This window comes from Chrysochloris asiatica, unplaced genomic scaffold, assembly GCF_000296735.1.
Source record: "Chrysochloris asiatica unplaced genomic scaffold, ChrAsi1.0 scaffold00013, whole genome shotgun sequence".
Lineage (NCBI taxonomy): Eukaryota > Metazoa > Chordata > Mammalia > Afrosoricida > Chrysochloridae > Chrysochloris > Chrysochloris asiatica.
Genome location: NW_006408531.1, coordinates 30,469,217 through 30,477,435, shown reverse-complemented (window position 1 = coordinate 30,477,435; position 8,219 = coordinate 30,469,217). Strand labels below are relative to the sequence as shown.

Sequence of the window (8,219 nt, the reverse complement as noted above, 5' to 3'; positions counted from 1 at the left end):
GGATGCGGCCCGAGGCCAGGTAAGACGACCCTCAGGCTCCGCAGCCCGGAGTCCGGCCGCAGAGGCAGCGACGAGAGGGCGCTCGGCAGGCGTCATAATGGGCCGAGGCCTGCCGAGGCCGCGCGCGCAGCTCTCCGGGGCGGAGCCGTCGGGCTCGGACTACAGAGGCCAAGCTGGGCGGCTAGGGCTCCAGCGGCCGGGGATCAAGAGGGTGATCAGCCTTCCAGCTTGGAAGTCGCTGGGGCTGGGAGGATGCTGCAGTTGCAGCCTGAGCCGCCGAGCCCGGGGGCCGAACTCCCCGGCCCCCGCCGTTGCCGAGGGGCACAGAGCGCGCAGCTAGCCGGGCGGAGCTAGAGGCGGGCGTCTGCACCGCGTCGCGCCACCCGCAGCTCCCCGCCTGCAGCCGGGTCCGTGACCCTACAGTTGTCGATGCCGTGACCACGGGCGCAACTGCAGGGGCGGCGAGGCGCCACGCGTGGGAAAAGGCCTGCGGAATCTGGAACGCGGCTGCATCAAACAGCTCAGTACGCGGGGCCACGAGCGCGCGCGCCTTGGTGCTCCTGCCTCCTCCCCTCGCTTCTCGTCGGTGCATCGTCCTCCCCCGACCCCTCCTTCCACGCACCAGAGAGGATGCGCTCCCCCGCGCGGAACGGCAGAGGCCACCGCTCCCAGAAATGCGATCGTCCTACCCCCTTCTCTCGACCCCGAGGAGCCGGCGCCCCAGCCCTGTAGGTAGGTGGGTGAAGCCGGGACCTGCCCTCGCCGTTTATCGCAGCAGATGCAGCCCTAGGGAAGAGGCCAGGGCCAGGGGATAGGTCCCAGGACTGGCCAAACTTGCCTCCTGCCGGGCTTGGGGGAGCGCTCCGAGGCATGCTAATGGCGCTGGGCGCGCCTCGAGCACCCCCCACGTGAACCTGAAAACCTTTTCTGGAGCTTGGGAGGCCGAGCGATGGTGAAGGAGAGCTTGACCCTTCCCCGCCCACCCCCTGGGGGCCAGTGGAGTACGAGCTGCGGGTGGTGGTGGTAGGACTAGATGGCATGTGGCTTATTTTCGGGGTTGGGTAGGGGGCGTGCGATTTTCACCAGTTCAGGTGGAAATATGTCACCGTATCTGTTTAACTGGATAAGCAGATGCGTTATTCCTATCTTTCTAGCCAAAACATGTAGCCACTCAAGGCGTTATTTTAACGGCATTTAGAAGTCGCTGTGAATTTTTGTGTTGTTTCAAAACTGGCCGATGGTTTATGTAAAATCGATGACTCAGTCCCTGATAGTCAACATTTTAGGGTTCGTTATGCAAGGCCCCTCTAGAAGTCAGATTATTCAAAAGACAGACGTGGCTGGGGTGCTCTTGTGCTGCCCACTTCGGAGTCTTCTGCTTACATGAAGGGATGCGTTTAGTGGCAAGTTTGATACAGGTGTTGGGAGTTGAAAATCTACTGGAAAAATACGCCGCGGGGCCAGCCAGCAGTCGGCAGTCTTGTGTTCAGCCTAACTTCCAATTCGGTGATACGGTTTAGGTTTATGTTTTTGGGAAACTGGCTATACAATTATTTTTTATTTCTTTTTCCACGAGTACAGTTTATATATCAAAGCTTTTGACAAGATGATTTCTTCCCAGACTATCATTTTTTGTCTTATACTAAACAAGGTTTAGAGTTTTGAAAAATGGATCACTGTAAGCTTCAATTTATGTTTTAAGCTGTATCTAAAGATGACAATTTAAAATTGTATTTTTGTTTTGTTTTGCTTTCTGGTAGCTGAAGTTTCACTGGATTTTTTTTTTTTTAATAGCTTTTTTTTGGTATGCAAAGGCAAATTCAGTTGTGTTAACATTTAAATTTGAATTTTGGTATTTTAGGAGATATACTGGAAGGCATTTAACAAGAGCAACAACTTTTCTTCAGTAATGAGTTATTAAATGACATACTGGTAATTCTCTCCAACTCCTTGTTATTGTTGGGTACCATGGAGTCCAAATTTCCAGTCTTATTAGTAATCCTATTTTTAAAAATGTTTTATTGTGAATTATGTGATAGTTTACATGGGAGAACATTAGCTTTACATTCATCCTATCGTATATCATTTCATTGCTATGCCCTCCAAGCATCATCAACCAACCACAGGGTATATACCCTGCAAGCCTGCCTGCCACTCCCTCCCCACCTCAGCACACAGCCCCCTCTCCCTCTTTGGGTCTAAAGTCTCCAGCTGCTCCATCTCGCCATGTCATTGTCTCTGCCTCCATCTCTGGCGTCACTGCTTCTCTGTGTAGGTTCCAATCTCTGCTCTTCTCTCTTGATGGTCCCAGGGACTTTCGCTCTTAGACTGCAAAGTTAATCACTCACCTCCTTGCTACAAAACCTCTACCTTTACATTTCCAACCCTCACAATTCAGTCCTGATAACAATTATTCACTATTGTATCACAAGAGACCTATCGCATTTCCTTTCATCAGCCCCGCCTAGACGGATTGGATACTACTCAGTGGAGATTCTACCTTTCTCCATGCCCTCTGGATCTAGATTCCTTCTTGAAAGTTTATAAGCCAGTCACTTCTTGCCTTTGTAGCCCCACCCCATTTTGGGTAGCCAATGTCCAAGTTGTCCATCCCTGTCTACTCTGTGTATGGAGGGGGTGGGAATGATCCTTGCTGTGAAGATTTGTTCCCTCTTTTGAGCTACTGCATCCATATGTGTAGGTCAAGTTCATCAAATTGTATTAGATTACTTTTTTTGTTTCCTCTTCTTTCTTCTTCTAGTTGAGCTCTGATCATCCAGTCATTGAAGCCAGGCCAAGTGGGTATTATCTGCAAGTGTGGGTGTTCTTGTGCATATGCCCTCAATCAATCCTATTTTAATGAAATGTTCAAACACAATTAAAAAAATGCAATTAACGTTTTAAGGAAAATTTTAAGTTACTCCAGAGGTAACAATATGTGGTTAATAAGTGACATTTAATTTACTTTGGAGCTGTGTTGTTGAGCTTTGATCTAATCACAGTATTTTATTACAAATAAAGGTAAAAAGGAAACATTTGACGTATTTGTAAGTTCTACTTATTTAAAATATATAGTATGGATATAAATTTTAATTTAGTGGGATTTCCTTGATATGTAAACATATCAGTTTCCAAATTTAACAACCAAGATGGTTGTGAAATGAACTGCTTGGAAGATAATACCTTTCAACTTGCAACTGTTAATGATATTTTGAAAAAAAAAAAAAAATGAAGGATAACTATATCACATTTAACTTTGCTTTATTTTTGCATTTTTGTTTTGTTTCCTTCGTATAAATTATGAATGTTTCTTTTTAGTTTCTGCTGATCAAAATTACCTGCCAGCGATCCAGTGATTTTCCCTGTTTTCTTTTTTTGTTATTTTAATCTCTTCATCATCTTTACTATGTATTATACATGAAACCCAATCAAACCCGTTGCCTTTGAGTCGACTTTGATTTACACTGACCCTATACTATAGAGTAGAACTATTCCATAGGGTTTCCAGAGCTGTAAATCATCTTTACAAAAGCGGATTGTCACATCTGTCTTGCTCAGAGTGGTTGTTGGGTTTAAACCATACACTTTTTGGTTTGCAGCAGAGTACTTAACCAGTGGGCCACTAGGGTTCCTGTTTTGTTGTTAAGAATCGTTGAGTCAGTTCTGACTCATAGTGATCCTGTATAGGGTTTCCAAGGAGCACCTGGTGGGTTTTGAACTGCTGACCTTGTGGTTCAAAGCCCAGTGCTGATCCAACAGCTCCATACCAGGAGTCCTAGGGTTCCCTTTATTACCCATACAAAAACTCACTGTTACCTAGTTGATTCCAATTCATAGTGATCCTGTACAGGGTTTCTGAGGCTATAATTCTTTACATTAGGAGAAAGCCTCATCTTTCTCCCTCAGACCAGCTCGTTGGTGTGAACTGCTGACTTTGCGGTTAGCAATTCAGTCCTTATCCTACAGTGCCACATGAGCTCCTTGATTACCCATAACAGTTATTATTTTATAAAACTGTGGTAAGCCAGTGTTTACTAATATTGTCTTTCCAACTTTTTGAGTTTTCCTAAATGGGAATAACACCTTTATGTAAAAGGTTAGAAAAATTGGTGGACCCAGTAATATGAGGGAACTTTTTGAGGAAAAAAGCCTTACTTGTTAAGATTAAATAAAAGACAAAAATTCCCTATGAAATAAAGATAATTGCAATTTGTGGTTATGAGCAGTCAACTCCATAGGGTTTTCTTGGCTAGAATCTTAACAGAAACAAACTGCCTTTCTCTTTGGGAGCCACTGTAGGCTGTAACCGTCAGTCTAAGAGTTAGCAGGATAAGTTTTTGTGCCATCCGGGCTTACACGTCTTAAAATCAGGGATATTAACCTATTAATTGTCATTGCTCTTTTTTAGCTCACTTGATAGGATAGCCTTCCCTGTGGTTACAGTACATTTTAAAAAATATTTGTTGCAAATAATAAATATGCATTTGTTTGTTTGCCGTGGAGGAGTTTAATACTTACAAGATGCTGGCACTCTTAAAATCACAAATGAGGAGCTGATTTCTAACTTCAAAATGGAAGATGCATTTTTGGTGTGTGTACATCTTTTGTGTGCATCCAAAGACACAATGATTTATTGATTGGTTGACTTCCTGGGCCCTGCCTTCTGAGTTCCCAACACTCTGCCTTCTTATGAACCACTGGAATGCAAATCTCAGACCTGGATTTACTTTATCTTACCTTTTTGTTTCTTTCCCCAGGTTTTATTGCATAAACCTCTTCTTTCCTTGCTAAATGTTCATTTTGCCATACTTTTCTTATCCTAACCCATAATTATCTGTTTTTTATCCAGCAACATCCACTCAATTCAGATAAGCTATAACCAAAATTATAAAATTGTATATTGTATAAATCCTTGGATTTCAAATATAGGGAACTGATGATTGAAAAATGATTATGTATTAATCTCCCCTCCCAGTGACTTTGGTTTTGCATTTGCCAGAGAATGTGATTTGTCTGCTTAAACATTTTATCAGAACTTGATATGTTAACAGAGTGTGGGCCAAACAAAGGCCGGGATGTCAACCATTCCTCTTCAATGTTAGATCAAGAGTCTGTGCAGACGTTCAGAAACTATGTATTTTAAATTGGTTACCTTGTTTGACATTCCCGTTCCTCCTGGCACACGTACATACTCACAATTGTGTTCATACTGAGGGATTCACTATAGTTATATTACTTTGTTGTTACTGTTAAGTGCCGTTGAGTCGGTTCCGACCCATAGCAACCCTGAACAGGATTTCCAAGGTTGTAAATCTTTATGGGAGCAGAAAGCCTCATCTTTCTCCCGCGGAGCAGCTGTTAGTTTCAAACTGCTGACCTTGCGGTTCACAGCCCGATTCGTAACCACTATGTAAGATCCTGATTTTTTTCTACAACTCCTATTTGAAGGCACTTGTTGCTACTGTTCTACTGCTGTAGCTTCTTATGGTCTCTTGCCATCTTGATGGTAATCAGGTCTACCCTGTCCATTTCTGGGATGTCTCATTTTAAGCCTAGGTGGAATGGCAAAACTGACCAATTCTCCATTAGGGTTCCATACTCCTTATTTACATGGTTGAATGTAAGGTTGGCAGTTCAAACTCACCAGTTGCTCCTCAGAAACCCTATACAGGGTCACTATGAGTTGGAACTTAACTTGATGGCACTTAACAGTAATGACAACCCCCACCAGGTACCACCTACCCTATTTGCATTAGCATCAAGCCGTCTAGTCCCTTTGATAGGACACAAGCACCTCATTTTCATAGTTCCTCTCAATCATTTGGTAGGAAGTACAAAGACTGGCTTCTTGTTAGCTGCTGTCGTTAGTCAAACTCACAAAGATCTTATGTACAACACAGTGAAAATCTGCCTGGCTCTGCTCCGAATGCACAGCTGTTGGTATGTTTGAGCGAACTGTTACAGCCTCTGTTTCAGTTCACCTCACTGAGGGTCTTATACTTTACCAACCATGATGTCCTCCAGGGACTGGTCCCTCCTCATAATATGTCCAAACTATGTGAGACAAAGTTTTGTCATTCTCACTTCTAAAGAACATTCCAACTGTGCTTTTTCCTAAACAGATTTGTTTGTTCAGGTAGTCCACGGCTTATTTAATATTTTTCACCAATACCATACTTCAGTTGTATCAATTCTTCTTCTGTTTTCCTTATTCATTGTCCAACTTTCACATGCATATGAGGTGGTTGAAAATATCATGGCTTAGGTCAGGTCAGGCATGCCTTATTCCTTTAGGTGACATCTTTGCTTTTTAACATTTTTAAGAGGTCTTGTGCAACAGATTTGCCCAGTGCAATCTGTCATTGGGGTTCTTGACCGCAGCTTCAATTGGTATTGATTATGTTGTTGTTACGTGCTGTGGAGTTGGTTCCAACTCATAGTGATCATATGCACAACATAATGAAACTATGTTTAGTCCTGCACCATTCTCACAGTTGTTTTACATTAGAGCCCATTGCTGCTGCCACTGTGTCATTTTATCTAGTTGGGGAGTCTTCCTCTTTTTCCTTGACCCTTTATCAAGCATTATATTCATCTCCAGGGACTGGTCCCTCTTGATAACATGTCTAAAGTATGAGAGACAAAGTCTTGTTATCCTGGCTTCTAAGGAGCATTCTGGATGCACTTTTTCCAAAACAGATTTGTTTCTTCTTCTGTCAGTCCATAGTAACTTTAATATTCTTCTCCTACCCAAAATTCAAATGCATTGATTTTCTATGGTCTCCCTTATTCATTGTCCAACATTCACATGCATATTTGTTGTTGTTAAATAAGGCGATTAAAAATACTGTGGCTACAGTCAGGCACACCTTAGTCCTCAAACAGATATCTTTGCTCTTTAACATTTTAAAGAGATTCTTAAAAATATGCCTAATGTAATATGTTGTAGTTTGATTTCTTGACTGCTGCTTCCATGAGCACTGATTGTAGATTCAAACACAATGAAGTCTTTGACAAATTCAGTCTTATCACCATTTATCATGATGTTATGCATTGGTCCAGTTGTAAGGATTTTTGTTTTCTTTACATCCATATGGAAGGTTGTAGGCTTTCAGCTTCATTGGTATTTTAAGTCCTCGTTGCTTTCAGCTAGCAAGGTTGTATCACAAGTGGTTAATGAGTCTTTCTCAAATCCTGAAGCCTTGTTCTTATTCATATAATCAAGCTTCTCTGATTATTTGCTTAGCATACAGATTGAGTAAGTATGGTAAAAGGATCCAACCCTTGCATACACCATTACTGATTTTAAACCATTCAGTATCCCCTTGTTCTGTTCCAATGACTGCCTCTGGGTCTATGTACAAGTTCCTCAGGAGTAATATTAAGTGTTCTGGAATACCCATTCTTCACATTGGTATCCATAGTTATCATGATCCACACATTCAAAAGCCTTAGCATAGTCAGTAAAGCAGAAGTAAGCATCTTCCTAGTAGCTTCTGCTTTTATCCAAGATCCATCTGACATCAGCTGTGATATCTTTCGTTCCACATCCTCTTCTGAATTAGGGTTGAATTTCTGAAAGTTCCTTATCAATGTACTGTTGCAACTGTTTTTTACTTGCATGTGATATTAATGCTCTTGTTCAGTGATTTCCACATTCCATTGGGTTACCTCTCTTTGGAACGGGCCCAGATATGGGTCTCTTGAGTGCCTCCAGTGCTGTTTTCAGTTTGTTGAAAGATTTCGATTTGTATTCTGTCAATTCCTGGAACCTTGTTATTTGCCAATGCCTTCAGTGCAGCTTGGACTTCTTCCTTTAGCATGAGTGGTTCTTCATCATATGCTAGCTCTTGAAATTGTTGAACATCAACAATTTTTGGTACAGTGACTCTGTGTATTTCTATCATCTTCTTTTGATACTTTCTGTATCATTCAGTATTTTTCCCATGAAGTCTTTCAGTATTGCAATTGAAGGCTGAAGTTTTCATTCAGTTCTTTCAACTTAAGAAATGCTGATGGTGTTGTTCACTTTGTTTTTCTTACTCCAGGTCTTTGCACATTTCTATATTTTAATAGTTTACTTTGTCTTCTTGAGTTGTCCTTTGAAATTTTCTCTTCAGCTCTTTTACTTACTCATTTATTCTGTTTGCTCTTCTACCTTGGAGAGCAAGTTCAGATTATTTGTTGTTGTTGTCAGGTGCTGTTGAGTTGGAACCGAC

The 8,219-nt window shown here is 42.2% G+C and overlaps 1 protein-coding gene across 2 annotated transcripts in view; it reads left to right on the top strand.

The window, feature by feature from the left end:
- The first annotated feature begins 624 nt into the window (after window positions 1–624).
- Window positions 625–8,219, top strand: part of NCOA7 (nuclear receptor coactivator 7) — a 245,799-nt gene continuing 238,204 nt past the window's right edge. Inside the window, exon 1 of one of the 2 annotated variants that reach the window (XM_006834686.1) lies at window positions 625–732. The gene's annotated coding sequence lies outside the window, so the exon portion shown is untranslated. The remainder of the gene's footprint in view (window positions 733–8,219) is intronic. The other variant, XM_006834687.1, reaches the window with a different exon arrangement.